We start from the raw sequence: 13,935 nt of genomic DNA on the forward strand, positions 1-13,935 counted from the left end.
AAATTAAGTGTACAAACCCCTCAAGCGGTTGGCCAAGGCCTTTCCCAATTGATGTGGAGTGTTCAAGTGAGGAGAAGGATGGGGGTATTTCGTTCCTTACCCTTCCTGGTTCCCTTCTCTGTATGGCTCCTTACCCTGTATGGTTCCTTACTCTGTCTGGTTCCTTTCATAGTGTTGCTCCTTACTCTGCCTTGTTCCTTACCCTATATGGTTCCTTACTCTGTCTGGTTCCTTTCATAGTGTGGCTCCTTACTCTGCCTTGTTCCTTACCCTATATGGTTCCTTAATCTGTCTGGTTCCTTTCATAGTGTTGCTCTCCTTACTAGGTCTGGGTTCTTACTCTGTGTGGCTCCTTACTCTGCCTTGTTCCTTACCCTGTGTGGCTCATTACTCCCCACCATGAGTAAGAACAAGGGATTATTTCCAGGCCATCAAGTCTATGAGCTCTACAATTCATACTTACCTGGCAGGGGAGACACCATGATCAGGAAGGTGGTTCACCCAAGGCGAGGCCCGGCCATTGCACTCTAGGTCATGCTGACCTTTGCGAATTCCCCAAATGTGGGAATCTCGACTGCATAATTTCTGGTAGTGGGGGACTGCGTTCGCGCTCTCCCCCGTTCATCACTTGTTAAAGAATGCTTTAGTTTGATGCAAGCTCGTGTGGAACACTCAGCCGAGGCTTGTCCTTGTCTGTAGGGTTTAACAAGTTGCCGGGTAGGTTGGAATCACCTTCTGGGATCAAGTTAAAATCGCGCTCTCAGTGAATGACCTTTGTCGACCTTCTTAGCACTGGACTGATCTCAAACTGTTGGCCCAGGCCTTTCCCAATTGATGTGGAGCATTCCAGTGAGGAGAAGGAGATCTGGTTCCTTACCCTGCCTGGTTCCTTTCTCTGTATGGCTCCTTACCCTGTTTGGCTCCTTACTCTGTGTTGTTCCTTACCCTGTGTGGCTCCTTACTCTGTGTTGCTCCTTACTCTGTCTTGTCCCTTACTCTGTGTGGCTCCTTACTCTGTGTGGCTCCTTACTCTGTGTTGTTCCTTACCCTGTGTTGCTCCTTACTCTGTGTTGCTCCTTACTCTGTCTGGTTCCTTACTCTGTGTTGTTCCTTACTCTGTCTGGTTACTTACTCTGTGTGGCTCCTTACTTTGTCAGGTTCCTTTCTTTGTGTGGCTCCTTACCCTGTGTGGTTCCTTACCCTGTGTGGTTCCTTACCCTATGTGGCTCCCTACCTTTTCTGGTTCTTTACCCTTTGTGGCCCCGTAAGTGGCTCTCGTTGACCTTTCGAGCCCCTCTAAAAGGTCATGCACATGGTTGCCATCGCTTCTCGGCCTTTTGGCTAAGATCAAGTGTAGTATCTGTTCTTATCAGTTTAATATCTGATACGTCTCCTATATGGAGACCATATATTAAATTGATTTTTGGACATGGGAGAAGGGCCAGGGGCTTGCTCCACCCTCTCTGCGCATTGACCCGGTATTGCATTATCTCTGGGAACAGTGCAAAAACCTAAAAGTTGTATGGAAATTAAGTGTACAAACCCCTCAAGCAGTTGGCCAAGGCCTTTCCCAATTGATGTGGAGTGTTCAAGTGAGGAGAAGGATGGGGGTATTTCGTTCCTTACCCTTCCTGGTTCCCTTCTCTGTATGGCTCCTTACCCTGTATGGTTCCTTACTCTGTCTGGTTCCTTTCATAGTGTTGCTCCTTACTCTGCCTTGTTCCTTACCCTATATGGTTCCTTACTCTGTCTGGTTCCTTTCATAGTGTGGCTCCTTACTCTGCCTTGTTCCTTACCCTATATGGTTCCTTAATCTGTCTGGTTCCTTTCATAGTGTTGCTCTCCTTACTAGGTCTGGGTTCTTACTCTGTGTGGCTCCTTACTCTGCCTTGTTCCTTACCCTGTGTGGCTCATTACTCCCCACCATGAGTAAGAACAAGGGATTATTTCCAGGCCATCAAGTCTATGAGCTCTACAATTCATACTTACCTGGCAGGGGAGACACCATGATCAGGAAGGTGGTTCACCCAAGGCGAGGCCCGGCCATTGCACTCTAGGTCATGCTGACCTTTGCGAATTCCCCAAATGTGGGAATCTCGACTGCATAATTTCTGGTAGTGGGGGACTGCGTTCGCGCTCTCCCCCGTTCATCACTTGTTAAAGAATGCTTTAGTTTGATGCAAGCTCGTGTGGAACACTCAGCCGAGGCTTGTCCTTGTCTGTAGGGTTTAACAAGTTGCCGGGTAGGTTGGAATCACCTTCTGGGATCAAGTTAAAATCGCGCTCTCAGTGAATGACCTTTGTCGACCTTCTTAGCACTGGACTGATCTCAAACTGTTGGCCCAGGCCTTTCCCAATTGATGTGGAGCATTCCAGTGAGGAGAAGGAAATCTGGTTCCTTACCCTGCCTGGTTCCTTTCTCTGTATGGCTCCTTACCCTGTCTGGTTCCTTAACCTGTTTGGCTCCTTACTCTGTGTTGTTCCTTACCCTGTGTGGCTCCTTACTCTGTGTTGCTCCTTACTCTGTCTTGTCCCTTACTCTGTGTGGCTCCTTACTCTGTGTGGCTCCTTACTCTGTGTTGTTCCTTACCCTGTGTTGCTCCTTACTCTATGTTGCTCCTTACTCTGTCTGGTTCCTTACTCTGTGTTGTTCCTTACTCTGTCTGGTTACTTACTCTGTGTGGCTCCTTACTTTGTCAGGTTCCTTTCTTTGTGTGGCTCCTTACCCTGTGTGGTTCCTTACCCTGTGTGGTTCCTTACCCTATGTGGCTCCCTACCTTTTCTGGTTCTTTACCCTTTGTGGCCCCGTAAGTGGCTCTCGTTGACCTTTCGAGCCCCTCTAAAAGGTCATGCACATGGTTGCCATCGCTTCTCGGCCTTTTGGCTAAGATCAAGTGTAGTATCTGTTCTTATCAGTTTAATATCTGATACGTCTCCTATATGGAGACCATATATTAAATTGATTTTTGGACATGGGAGAAGGGCCAGGGGCTTGCTCCACCCTCTCTGCGCATTGACCCGGTATTGCATTATCTCTGGGAACAGTGCAAAAACCTAAAAGTTGTATGGAAATTAAGTGTACAAACCCCTCAAGCGGTTGGCCAAGGCCTTTCCCAATTGATGTGGAGTGTTCAAGTGAGGAGAAGGATGGGGGTATTTCGTTCCTTACCCTTCCTGGTTCCCTTCTCTGTATGGCTCCTTACCCTGTATGGTTCCTTACTCTGTCTGGTTCCTTTCATAGTGTTGCTCCTTACTCTGCCTTGTTCCTTACCCTATATGGTTCCTTACTCTGTCTGGTTCCTTTCATAGTGTGGCTCCTTACTCTGCCTTGTTCCTTACCCTATATGGTTCCTTAATCTGTCTGGTTCCTTTCATAGTGTTGCTCTCCTTACTAGGTCTGGGTTCTTACTCTGTGTGGCTCCTTACTCTGCCTTGTTCCTTACCCTGTGTGGCTCATTACTCCCCACCATGAGTAAGAACAAGGGATTATTTCCAGGCCATCAAGTCTATGAGCTCTACAATTCATACTTACCTGGCAGGGGAGACACCATGATCAGGAAGGTGGTTCACCCAAGGCGAGGCCCGGCCATTGCACTCTAGGTCATGCTGACCTTTGCGAATTCCCCAAATGTGGGAATCTCGACTGCATAATTTCTGGTAGTGGGGGACTGCGTTCGCGCTCTCCCCCGTTCATCACTTGTTAAAGAATGCTTTAGTTTGATGCAAGCTCGTGTGGAACACTCAGCCGAGGCTTGTCCTTGTCTGTAGGGTTTAACAAGTTGCCGGGTAGGTTGGAATCACCTTCTGGGATCAAGTTAAAATCGCGCTCTCAGTGAATGACCTTTGTCGACCTTCTTAGCACTGGACTGATCTCAAACTGTTGGCCCAGGCCTTTCCCAATTGATGTGGAGCATTCCAGTGAGGAGAAGGAGATCTGGTTCCTTACCCTGCCTGGTTCCTTTCTCTGTATGGCTCCTTACCCTGTTTGGCTCCTTACTCTGTGTTGTTCCTTACCCTGTGTGGCTCCTTACTCTGTCTTGTCCCTTACTCTGTGTGGCTCCTTACTCTGTGTGGCTCCTTACTCTGTGTTGTTCCTTACCCTGTGTTGCTCCTTACTCTGTGTTGCTCCTTACTCTGTCTGGTTCCTTACTCTGTGTTGTTCCTTACTCTGTCTGGTTACTTACTCTGTGTGGCTCCTTACTTTGTCAGGTTCCTTTCTTTGTGTGGCTCCTTACCCTGTGTGGTTCCTTACCCTGTGTGGTTCCTTACCCTATGTGGCTCCCTACCTTTTCTGGTTCTTTACCCTTTGTGGCCCCGTAAGTGGCTCTCGTTGACCTTTCGAGCCCCTCTAAAAGGTCATGCACATGGTTGCCATCGCTTCTCGGCCTTTTGGCTAAGATCAAGTGTAGTATCTGTTCTTATCAGTTTAATATCTGATACGTCTCCTATATGGAGACCATATATTAAATTGATTTTTGGACATGGGAGAAGGGCCAGGGGCTTGCTCCACCCTCTCTGCGCATTGACCCGGTATTGCATTATCTCTGGGAACAGTGCAAAAACCTAAAATTAAGTGTACAAACCCCTCAAGCGGTTGGCCAAGGCCTTTCCCAATTGATGTGGAGTGTTCAAGTGAGGAGAAGGATGGGGGTATTTCGTTCCTTACCCTTCCTGGTTCCCTTCTCTGTATGGCTCCTTACCCTGTATGGTTCCTTACTCTGTCTGGTTCCTTTCATAGTGTTGCTCCTTACTCTGCCTTGTTCCTTACCCTATATGGTTCCTTACTCTGTCTGGTTCCTTTCATAGTGTGGCTCCTTACTCTGCCTTGTTCCTTACCCTATATGGTTCCTTAATCTGTCTGGTTCCTTTCATAGTGTTGCTCTCCTTACTAGGTCTGGGTTCTTACTCTGTGTGGCTCCTTACTCTGCCTTGTTCCTTACCCTGTGTGGCTCATTATTCCCCACCATGAGTAAGAACAAGGGATTATTTCCAGGCCATCAAGTCTATGAGCTCTACAATTCATACTTACCTGGCAGGGGAGACACCATGATCAGGAAGGTGGTTCACCCAAGGCGAGGCCCGGCCATTGCACTCTAGGTCATGCTGACCTTTGCGAATTCCCCAAATGTGGGAATCTCGACTGCATAATTTCTGGTAGTGGGGGACTGCGTTCGCGCTCTCCCCCGTTCATCACTTGTTAAAGAATGCTTTAGTTTGATGCAAGCTCGTGTGGAACACTCAGCCGAGGCTTGTCCTTGTCTGTAGGGTTTAACAAGTTGCCGGGTAGGTTGGAATCACCTTCTGGGATCAAGTTAAAATCGCGCTCTCAGTGAATGACCTTTGTCGACCTTCTTAGCACTGGACTGATCTCAAACTGTTGGCCCAGGCCTTTCCCAATTGATGTGGAGCATTCCAGTGAGGAGAAGGAAATCTGGTTCCTTACCCTGCCTGGTTCCTTTCTCTGTATGGCTCCTTACCCTGTCTGGTTCCTTAACCTGTTTGGCTCCTTACTCTGTGTTGTTCCTTACCCTGTGTGGCTCCTTACTCTGTGTTGCTCCTTACTCTGTCTTGTCCCTTACTCTGTGTGGCTCCTTACTCTGTGTGGCTCCTTACTCTGTGTTGTTCCTTACCCTGTGTTGCTCCTTACTCTATGTTGCTCCTTACTCTGTCTGGTTCCTTACTCTGTGTTGTTCCTTACTCTGTCTGGTTACTTACTCTGTGTGGCTCCTTACTTTGTCAGGTTCCTTTCTTTGTGTGGCTCCTTACCCTGTGTGGTTCCTTACCCTATGTGGCTCCCTACCTTTTCTGGTTCTTTACCCTTTGTGGCCCCGTAAGTGGCTCTCGTTGACCTTTCGAGCCCCTCTAAAAGGTCATGCACATGGTTGCCATCGCTTCTCGGCCTTTTGGCTAAGATCAAGTGTAGTATCTGTTCTTATCAGTTTAATATCTGATACGTCTCCTATATGGAGACCATATATTAAATTGATTTTTGGACATGGGAGAAGGGCCAGGGGCTTGCTCCACCCTCTCTGCGCATTGACCCGGTATTGCATTATCTCTGGGAACAGTGCAAAAACCTAAAAGTTGTATGGAAATTAAGTGTACAAACCCCTCAAGCGGTTGGCCAAGGCCTTTCCCAATTGATGTGGAGTGTTCAAGTGAGGAGAAGGATGGGGGTATTTCGTTCCTTACCCTTCCTGGTTCCCTTCTCTGTATGGCTCCTTACCCTGTATGGTTCCTTACTCTGTCTGGTTCCTTTCATAGTGTTGCTCCTTACTCTGCCTTGTTCCTTACCCTATATGGTTCCTTACTCTGTCTGGTTCCTTTCATAGTGTGGCTCCTTACTCTGCCTTGTTCCTTACCCTATATGGTTCCTTAATCTGTCTGGTTCCTTTCATAGTGTTGCTCTCCTTACTAGGTCTGGGTTCTTACTCTGTGTGGCTCCTTACTCTGCCTTGTTCCTTACCCTGTGTGGCTCATTATTCCCCACCATGAGTAAGAACAAGGGATTATTTCCAGGCCATCAAGTCTATGAGCTCTACAATTCATACTTACCTGGCAGGGGAGACACCATGATCAGGAAGGTGGTTCACCCAAGGCGAGGCCCGGCCATTGCACTCTAGGTCATGCTGACCTTTGCGAATTCCCCAAATGTGGGAATCTCGACTGCATAATTTCTGGTAGTGGGGGACTGCGTTCGCGCTCTCCCCCGTTCATCACTTGTTAAAGAATGCTTTAGTTTGATGCAAGCTCGTGTGGAACACTCAGCCGAGGCTTGTCCTTGTCTGTAGGGTTTAACAAGTTGCCGGGTAGGTTGGAATCACCTTCTGGGATCAAGTTAAAATCGCGCTCTCAGTGAATGACCTTTGTCGACCTTCTTAGCACTGGACTGATCTCAAACTGTTGGCCCAGGCCTTTCCCAATTGATGTGGAGCATTCCAGTGAGGAGAAGGAAATCTGGTTCCTTACCCTGCCTGGTTCCTTTCTCTGTATGGCTCCTTACCCTGTCTGGTTCCTTAACCTGTTTGGCTCCTTACTCTGTGTTGTTCCTTACCCTGTGTGGCTCCTTACTCTGTGTTGCTCCTTACTCTGTCTTGTCCCTTACTCTGTGTGGCTCCTTACTCTGTGTGGCTCCTTACTCTGTGTTGTTCCTTACCCTGTGTTGCTCCTTACTCTATGTTGCTCCTTACTCTGTCTGGTTCCTTACTCTGTGTTGTTCCTTACTCTGTCTGGTTACTTACTCTGTGTGGCTCCTTACTTTGTCAGGTTCCTTTCTTTGTGTGGCTCCTTACCCTGTGTGGTTCCTTACCCTATGTGGCTCCCTACCTTTTCTGGTTCTTTACCCTTTGTGGCCCCGTAAGTGGCTCTCGTTGACCTTTCGAGCCCCTCTAAAAGGTCATGCACATGGTTGCCATCGCTTCTCGGCCTTTTGGCTAAGATCAAGTGTAGTATCTGTTCTTATCAGTTTAATATCTGATACGTCTCCTATATGGAGACCATATATTAAATTGATTTTTGGACATGGGAGAAGGGCCAGGGGCTTGCTCCACCCTCTCTGCGCATTGACCCGGTATTGCATTATCTCTGGGAACAGTGCAAAAACCTAAAAGTTGTATGGAAATTAAGTGTACAAACCCCTCAAGCGGTTGGCCAAGGCCTTTCCCAATTGATGTGGAGTGTTCAAGTGAGGAGAAGGATGGGGGTATTTCGTTCCTTACCCTTCCTGGTTCCCTTCTCTGTATGGCTCCTTACCCTGTATGGTTCCTTACTCTGTCTGGTTCCTTTCATAGTGTTGCTCCTTACTCTGCCTTGTTCCTTACCCTATATGGTTCCTTACTCTGTCTGGTTCCTTTCATAGTGTGGCTCCTTACTCTGCCTTGTTCCTTACCCTATATGGTTCCTTAATCTGTCTGGTTCCTTTCATAGTGTTGCTCTCCTTACTAGGTCTGGGTTCTTACTCTGTGTGGCTCCTTACTCTGCCTTGTTCCTTACCCTGTGTGGCTCATTATTCCCCACCATGAGTAAGAACAAGGGATTATTTCCAGGCCATCAAGTCTATGAGCTCTACAATTCATACTTACCTGGCAGGGGAGACACCATGATCAGGAAGGTGGTTCACCCAAGGCGAGGCCCGGCCATTGCACTCTAGGTCATGCTGACCTTTGCGAATTCCCCAAATGTGGGAATCTCGACTGCATAATTTCTGGTAGTGGGGGACTGCGTTCGCGCTCTCCCCCGTTCATCACTTGTTAAAGAATGCTTTAGTTTGATGCAAGCTCGTGTGGAACACTCAGCCGAGGCTTGTCCTTGTCTGTAGGGTTTAACAAGTTGCCGGGTAGGTTGGAATCACCTTCTGGGATCAAGTTAAAATCGCGCTCTCAGTGAATGACCTTTGTCGACCTTCTTAGCACTGGACTGATCTCAAACTGTTGGCCCAGGCCTTTCCCAATTGATGTGGAGCATTCCAGTGAGGAGAAGGAAATCTGGTTCCTTACCCTGCCTGGTTCCTTTCTCTGTATGGCTCCTTACCCTGTCTGGTTCCTTAACCTGTTTGGCTCCTTACTCTGTGTTGTTCCTTACCCTGTGTGGCTCCTTACTCTGTGTTGCTCCTTACTCTGTCTTGTCCCTTACTCTGTGTGGCTCCTTACTCTGTGTGGCTCCTTACTCTGTGTTGTTCCTTACCCTGTGTTGCTCCTTACTCTATGTTGCTCCTTACTCTGTCTGGTTCCTTACTCTGTGTTGTTCCTTACTCTGTCTGGTTACTTACTCTGTGTGGCTCCTTACTTTGTCAGGTTCCTTTCTTTGTGTGGCTCCTTACCCTGTGTGGTTCCTTACCCTATGTGGCTCCCTACCTTTTCTGGTTCTTTACCCTTTGTGGCCCCGTAAGTGGCTCTCGTTGACCTTTCGAGCCCCTCTAAAAGGTCATGCACATGGTTGCCATCGCTTCTCGGCCTTTTGGCTAAGATCAAGTGTAGTATCTGTTCTTATCAGTTTAATATCTGATACGTCTCCTATATGGAGACCATATATTAAATTGATTTTTGGACATGGGAGAAGGGCCAGGGGCTTGCTCCACCCTCTCTGCGCATTGACCCGGTATTGCATTATCTCTGGGAACAGTGCAAAAACCTAAAAGTTGTATGGAAATTAAGTGTACAAACCCCTCAAGCGGTTGGCCAAGGCCTTTCCCAATTGATGTGGAGTGTTCAAGTGAGGAGAAGGATGGGGGTATTTCGTTCCTTACCCTTCCTGGTTCCCTTCTCTGTATGGCTCCTTACCCTGTATGGTTCCTTACTCTGTCTGGTTCCTTTCATAGTGTTGCTCCTTACTCTGCCTTGTTCCTTACCCTATATGGTTCCTTACTCTGTCTGGTTCCTTTCATAGTGTGGCTCCTTACTCTGCCTTGTTCCTTACCCTATATGGTTCCTTAATCTGTCTGGTTCCTTTCATAGTGTTGCTCTCCTTACTAGGTCTGGGTTCTTACTCTGTGTGGCTCCTTACTCTGCCTTGTTCCTTACCCTGTGTGGCTCATTACTCCCCACCATGAGTAAGAACAAGGGATTATTTCCAGGCCATCAAGTCTATGAGCTCTACAATTCATACTTACCTGGCAGGGGAGACACCATGATCAGGAAGGTGGTTCACCCAAGGCGAGGCCCGGCCATTGCACTCTAGGTCATGCTGACCTTTGCGAATTCCCCAAATGTGGGAATCTCGACTGCATAATTTCTGGTAGTGGGGGACTGCGTTCGCGCTCTCCCCCGTTCATCACTTGTTAAAGAATGCTTTAGTTTGATGCAAGCTCGTGTGGAACACTCAGCCGAGGCTTGTCCTTGTCTGTAGGGTTTAACAAGTTGCCGGGTAGGTTGGAATCACCTTCTGGGATCAAGTTAAAATCGCGCTCTCAGTGAATGACCTTTGTCGACCTTCTTAGCACTGGACTGATCTCAAACTGTTGGCCCAGGCCTTTCCCAATTGATGTGGAGCATTCCAGTGAGGAGAAGGAGATCTGGTTCCTTACCCTGCCTGGTTCCTTTCTCTGTATGGCTCCTTACCCTGTTTGGCTCCTTACTCTGTGTTGTTCCTTACCCTGTGTGGCTCCTTACTCTGTGTTGCTCCTTACTCTGTCTTGTCCCTTACTCTGTGTGGCTCCTTACTCTGTGTGGCTCCTTACTCTGTGTTGTTCCTTACCCTGTGTTGCTCCTTACTCTGTGTTGCTCCTTACTCTGTCTGGTTCCTTACTCTGTGTTGTTCCTTACTCTGTCTGGTTACTTACTCTGTGTGGCTCCTTACTTTGTCAGGTTCCTTTCTTTGTGTGGCTCCTTACCCTGTGTGGTTCCTTACCCTGTGTGGTTCCTTACCCTATGTGGCTCCCTACCTTTTCTGGTTCTTTACCCTTTGTGGCCCCGTAAGTGGCTCTCGTTGACCTTTCGAGCCCCTCTAAAAGGTCATGCACATGGTTGCCATCGCTTCTCGGCCTTTTGGCTAAGATCAAGTGTAGTATCTGTTCTTATCAGTTTAATATCTGATACGTCTCCTATATGGAGACCATATATTAAATTGATTTTTGGACATGGGAGAAGGGCCAGGGGCTTGCTCCGCCCTCTCTGCGCATTGACCCGGTATTGCATTATCTCTGGGAACAGTGCAAAAACCTAAAAGTTGTATGGAAATTAAGTGTACAAACCCCTCAAGCGGTTGGCCAAGGCCTTTCCCAATTGATGTGGAGTGTTCAAGTGAGGAGAAGGATGGGGGTATTTCGTTCCTTACCCTTCCTGGTTCCCTTCTCTGTATGGCTCCTTACCCTGTATGGTTCCTTACTCTGTCTGGTTCCTTTCATAGTGTTGCTCCTTACTCTGCCATGTTCCTTTCCCTATATGGTTCCTTACTCTGTCTGGTTCCTTTCATAGTGTGGCTCCTTACTCTGCCTTGTTCCTTACCCTATATGGTTCCTTAATCTGTCTGGTTCCTTTCATAGTGTTGCTCTCCTTACTAGGTCTGGGTTCTTACTCTGTGTGGCTCCTTACTCTGCCTTGTTCCTTACCCTGTGTGGCTCATTACTCCCCACCATGAGTAAGAACAAGGGATTATTTCCAGGCCATCAAGTCTATGAGCTCTACAATTCATACTTACCTGGCAGGGGAGACACCATGATCAGGAAGGTGGTTCACCCAAGGCGAGGCCCGGCCATTGCACTCTAGGTCATGCTGACCTTTGCGAATTCCCCAAATGTGGGAATCTCGACTGCATAATTTCTGGTAGTGGGGGACTGCGTTCGCGCTCTCCCCCGTTCATCACTTGTTAAAGAATGCTTTAGTTTGATGCAAGCTCGTGTGGAACACTCAGCCGAGGCTTGTCCTTGTCTGTAGGGTTTAACAAGTTGCCGGGTAGGTTGGAATCACCTTCTGGGATCAAGTTAAAATCGCGCTCTCAGTGAATGACCTTTGTCGACCTTCTTAGCACTGGACTGATCTCAAACTGTTGGCCCAGGCCTTTCCCAATTGATGTGGAGCATTCCAGTGAGGAGAAGGAGATCTGGTTCCTTACCCTGCCTGGTTCCTTTCTCTGTATGGCTCCTTACCCTGTTTGGCTCCTTACTCTGTGTTGTTCCTTACCCTGTGTGGCTCCTTACTCTGTGTTGCTCCTTACTCTGTCTTGTCCCTTACTCTGTGTGGCTCCTTACTCTGTGTGGCTCCTTACTCTGTGTTGTTCCTTACCCTGTGTTGCTCCTTACTCTGTGTTGCTCCTTACTCTGTCTGGTTCCTTACTCTGTGTTGTTCCTTACTCTGTCTGGTTACTTACTCTGTGTGGCTCCTTACTTTGTCAGGTTCCTTTCTTTGTGTGGCTCCTTACCCTGTGTGGTTCCTTACCCTGTGTGGTTCCTTACCCTATGTGGCTCCCTACCTTTTCTGGTTCTTTACCCTTTGTGGCCCCGTAAGTGGCTCTCGTTGACCTTTCGAGCCCCTCTAAAAGGTCATGCACATGGTTGCCATCGCTTCTCGGCCTTTTGGCTAAGATCAAGTGTAGTATCTGTTCTTATCAGTTTAATATCTGATACGTCTCCTATATGGAGACCATATATTAAATTGATTTTTGGACATGGGAGAAGGGCCAGGGGCTTGCTCCACCCTCTCTGTGCATTGACCCGGTATTGCATTATCTCTGGGAACAGTGCAAAAACCTAAAAGTTGTATGGAAATTAAGTGTACAAACCCCTCAAGCGGTTGGCCAAGGCCTTTCCCAATTGATGTGGAGTGTTCAAGTGAGGAGAAGGATGGGGGTATTTCGTTCCTTACCCTTCCTGGTTCCCTTCTCTGTATGGCTCCTTACCCTGTATGGTTCCTTACTCTGTCTGGTTCCTTTCATAGTGTTGCTCCTTACTCTGCCTTGTTCCTTACCCTATATGGTTCCTTACTCTGTCTGGTTCCTTTCATAGTGTGGCTCCTTACTCTGCCTTGTTCCTTACCCTATATGGTTCCTTAATCTGTCTGGTTCCTTTCATAGTGTTGCTCTCCTTACTAGGTCTGGGTTCTTACTCTGTGTGGCTCCTTACTCTGCCTTGTTCCTTACCCTGTGTGGCTCATTATTCCCCACCATGAGTAAGAACAAGGGATTATTTCCAGGCCATCAAGTCTATGAGCTCTACAATTCATACTTACCTGGCAGGGGAGACACCATGATCAGGAAGGTGGTTCACCCAAGGCGAGGCCCGGCCATTGCACTCTAGGTCATGCTGACCTTTGCGAATTCCCCAAATGTGGGAATCTCGACTGCATAATTTCTGGTAGTGGGGGACTGCGTTCGCGCTCTCCCCCGTTCATCACTTGTTAAAGAATGCTTTAGTTTGATGCAAGCTCGTGTGGAACACTCAGCCGAGGCTTGTCCTTGTCTGTAGGGTTTAACAAGTTGCCGGGTAGGTTGGAATCACCTTCTGGGATCAAGTTAAAATCGCGCTCTCAGTGAATGACCTTTGTCGACCTTCTTAGCACTGGACTGATCTCAAACTGTTGGCCCAGGCCTTTCCCAATTGATGTGGAGCATTCCAGTGAGGAGAAGGAAATCTGGTTCCTTACCCTGCCTGGTTCCTTTCTCTGTATGGCTCCTTACCCTGTCTGGTTCCTTAACCTGTTTGGCTCCTTACTCTGTGTTGTTCCTTACCCTGTGTGGCTCCTTACTCTGTGTTGCTCCTTACTCTGTCTTGTCCCTTACTCTGTGTGGCTCCTTACTCTGTGTGGCTCCTTACTCTGTGTTGTTCCTTACCCTGTGTTGCTCCTTACTCTATGTTGCTCCTTACTCTGTCTGGTTCCTTACTCTGTGTTGTTCCTTACTCTGTCTGGTTACTTACTCTGTGTGGCTCCTTACTTTGTCAGGTTCCTTTCTTTGTGTGGCTCCTTACCCTGTGTGGTTCCTTACCCTGTGTGGTTCCTTACCCTATGTGGCTCCCTACCTTTTCTGGTTCTTTACCCTTTGTGGCCCCGTAAGTGGCTCTCGTTGACCTTTCGAGCCCCTCTAAAAGGTCATGCACATGGTTGCCATCGCTTCTCGGCCTTTTGGCTAAGATCAAGTGTAGTATCTGTTCTTATCAGTTTAATATCTGATACGTCTCCTATATGGAGACCATATATTAAATTGATTTTTGGACATGGGAGAAGGGCCAGGGGCTTGCTCCACCCTCTCTGCGCATTGACCCGGTATTGCATTATCTCTGGGAACAGTGCAAAAACCTAAAAGTTGTATGGAAATTAAGTGTACAAACCCCTCAAGCGGTTGGCCAAGGCCTTTCCCAATTGATGTGGAGTGTTCAAGTGAGGAGAAGGATGGGGGTATTTCGTTCCTTACCCTTCCTGGTTCCCTTCTCTGTATGGCTCCTTACCCTGTATGGTTCCTTACTCTGTCTGGTTCCTTTCATAGTGTTGCTCCTTACTCTGCCTTGTT

General features: G+C 48.0%; 18 non-coding genes across 18 annotated transcripts; all 18 read left to right on the forward strand.

Moving 5' to 3' along the window:
* Positions 1-455: 455 nt before the first annotated feature.
* On the forward strand, positions 456-620 carry LOC148073112 (U1 spliceosomal RNA). The gene has a single exon (XR_015712425.1). It is a non-coding gene; the product is annotated as a U1 spliceosomal RNA (small nuclear RNA).
* Positions 621-1,321: 701 nt separating this feature from the next.
* On the forward strand, positions 1,322-1,512 carry LOC148073113 (U2 spliceosomal RNA). The gene has a single exon (XR_015712772.1). It is a non-coding gene; the product is annotated as a U2 spliceosomal RNA (small nuclear RNA).
* A 469-nt stretch (positions 1,513-1,981) lies between these two features.
* LOC148073114 (U1 spliceosomal RNA) lies at positions 1,982-2,146 on the forward strand. Its single transcript, XR_015712426.1, has one exon. It is a non-coding gene; the product is annotated as a U1 spliceosomal RNA (small nuclear RNA).
* A 718-nt stretch (positions 2,147-2,864) lies between these two features.
* Positions 2,865-3,055, forward strand: LOC148073115 (U2 spliceosomal RNA). The gene has a single exon (XR_015712773.1). It is a non-coding gene; the product is annotated as a U2 spliceosomal RNA (small nuclear RNA).
* A 469-nt stretch (positions 3,056-3,524) lies between these two features.
* LOC148073116 (U1 spliceosomal RNA) lies at positions 3,525-3,689 on the forward strand. The gene has a single exon (XR_015712427.1). It is a non-coding gene; the product is annotated as a U1 spliceosomal RNA (small nuclear RNA).
* Positions 3,690-4,373: 684 nt separating this feature from the next.
* On the forward strand, positions 4,374-4,564 carry LOC148073117 (U2 spliceosomal RNA). The gene has a single exon (XR_015712774.1). It is a non-coding gene; the product is annotated as a U2 spliceosomal RNA (small nuclear RNA).
* A 457-nt stretch (positions 4,565-5,021) lies between these two features.
* Positions 5,022-5,186, forward strand: LOC148073118 (U1 spliceosomal RNA). The gene has a single exon (XR_015712428.1). It is a non-coding gene; the product is annotated as a U1 spliceosomal RNA (small nuclear RNA).
* Positions 5,187-5,887: 701 nt separating this feature from the next.
* Positions 5,888-6,078, forward strand: LOC148073119 (U2 spliceosomal RNA). The gene has a single exon (XR_015712775.1). It is a non-coding gene; the product is annotated as a U2 spliceosomal RNA (small nuclear RNA).
* A 469-nt stretch (positions 6,079-6,547) lies between these two features.
* Positions 6,548-6,712, forward strand: LOC148073120 (U1 spliceosomal RNA). Its single transcript, XR_015712429.1, has one exon. It is a non-coding gene; the product is annotated as a U1 spliceosomal RNA (small nuclear RNA).
* A 701-nt stretch (positions 6,713-7,413) lies between these two features.
* On the forward strand, positions 7,414-7,604 carry LOC148073121 (U2 spliceosomal RNA). Its single transcript, XR_015712777.1, has one exon. It is a non-coding gene; the product is annotated as a U2 spliceosomal RNA (small nuclear RNA).
* Positions 7,605-8,073: 469 nt separating this feature from the next.
* On the forward strand, positions 8,074-8,238 carry LOC148073122 (U1 spliceosomal RNA). The gene has a single exon (XR_015712430.1). It is a non-coding gene; the product is annotated as a U1 spliceosomal RNA (small nuclear RNA).
* Positions 8,239-8,939: 701 nt separating this feature from the next.
* Positions 8,940-9,130, forward strand: LOC148073123 (U2 spliceosomal RNA). Its single transcript, XR_015712778.1, has one exon. It is a non-coding gene; the product is annotated as a U2 spliceosomal RNA (small nuclear RNA).
* A 469-nt stretch (positions 9,131-9,599) lies between these two features.
* On the forward strand, positions 9,600-9,764 carry LOC148073124 (U1 spliceosomal RNA). Its single transcript, XR_015712432.1, has one exon. It is a non-coding gene; the product is annotated as a U1 spliceosomal RNA (small nuclear RNA).
* A 701-nt stretch (positions 9,765-10,465) lies between these two features.
* Positions 10,466-10,656, forward strand: LOC148073125 (U2 spliceosomal RNA). Its single transcript, XR_015712221.1, has one exon. It is a non-coding gene; the product is annotated as a U2 spliceosomal RNA (small nuclear RNA).
* A 469-nt stretch (positions 10,657-11,125) lies between these two features.
* On the forward strand, positions 11,126-11,290 carry LOC148073126 (U1 spliceosomal RNA). The gene has a single exon (XR_015712433.1). It is a non-coding gene; the product is annotated as a U1 spliceosomal RNA (small nuclear RNA).
* Positions 11,291-11,991: 701 nt separating this feature from the next.
* Positions 11,992-12,182, forward strand: LOC148073127 (U2 spliceosomal RNA). The gene has a single exon (XR_015712225.1). It is a non-coding gene; the product is annotated as a U2 spliceosomal RNA (small nuclear RNA).
* Positions 12,183-12,651: 469 nt separating this feature from the next.
* LOC148073128 (U1 spliceosomal RNA) lies at positions 12,652-12,816 on the forward strand. The gene has a single exon (XR_015712434.1). It is a non-coding gene; the product is annotated as a U1 spliceosomal RNA (small nuclear RNA).
* Positions 12,817-13,534: 718 nt separating this feature from the next.
* LOC148073129 (U2 spliceosomal RNA) lies at positions 13,535-13,725 on the forward strand. Its single transcript, XR_015712779.1, has one exon. It is a non-coding gene; the product is annotated as a U2 spliceosomal RNA (small nuclear RNA).
* The last annotated feature ends 210 nt before the right edge of the window (positions 13,726-13,935 follow it).

This window comes from Callionymus lyra, chromosome 8 (assembly GCF_982586985.1).
Source record: "Callionymus lyra chromosome 8, fCalLyr1.hap1.1, whole genome shotgun sequence".
NCBI lineage: Eukaryota > Metazoa > Chordata > Actinopteri > Syngnathiformes > Callionymidae > Callionymus > Callionymus lyra.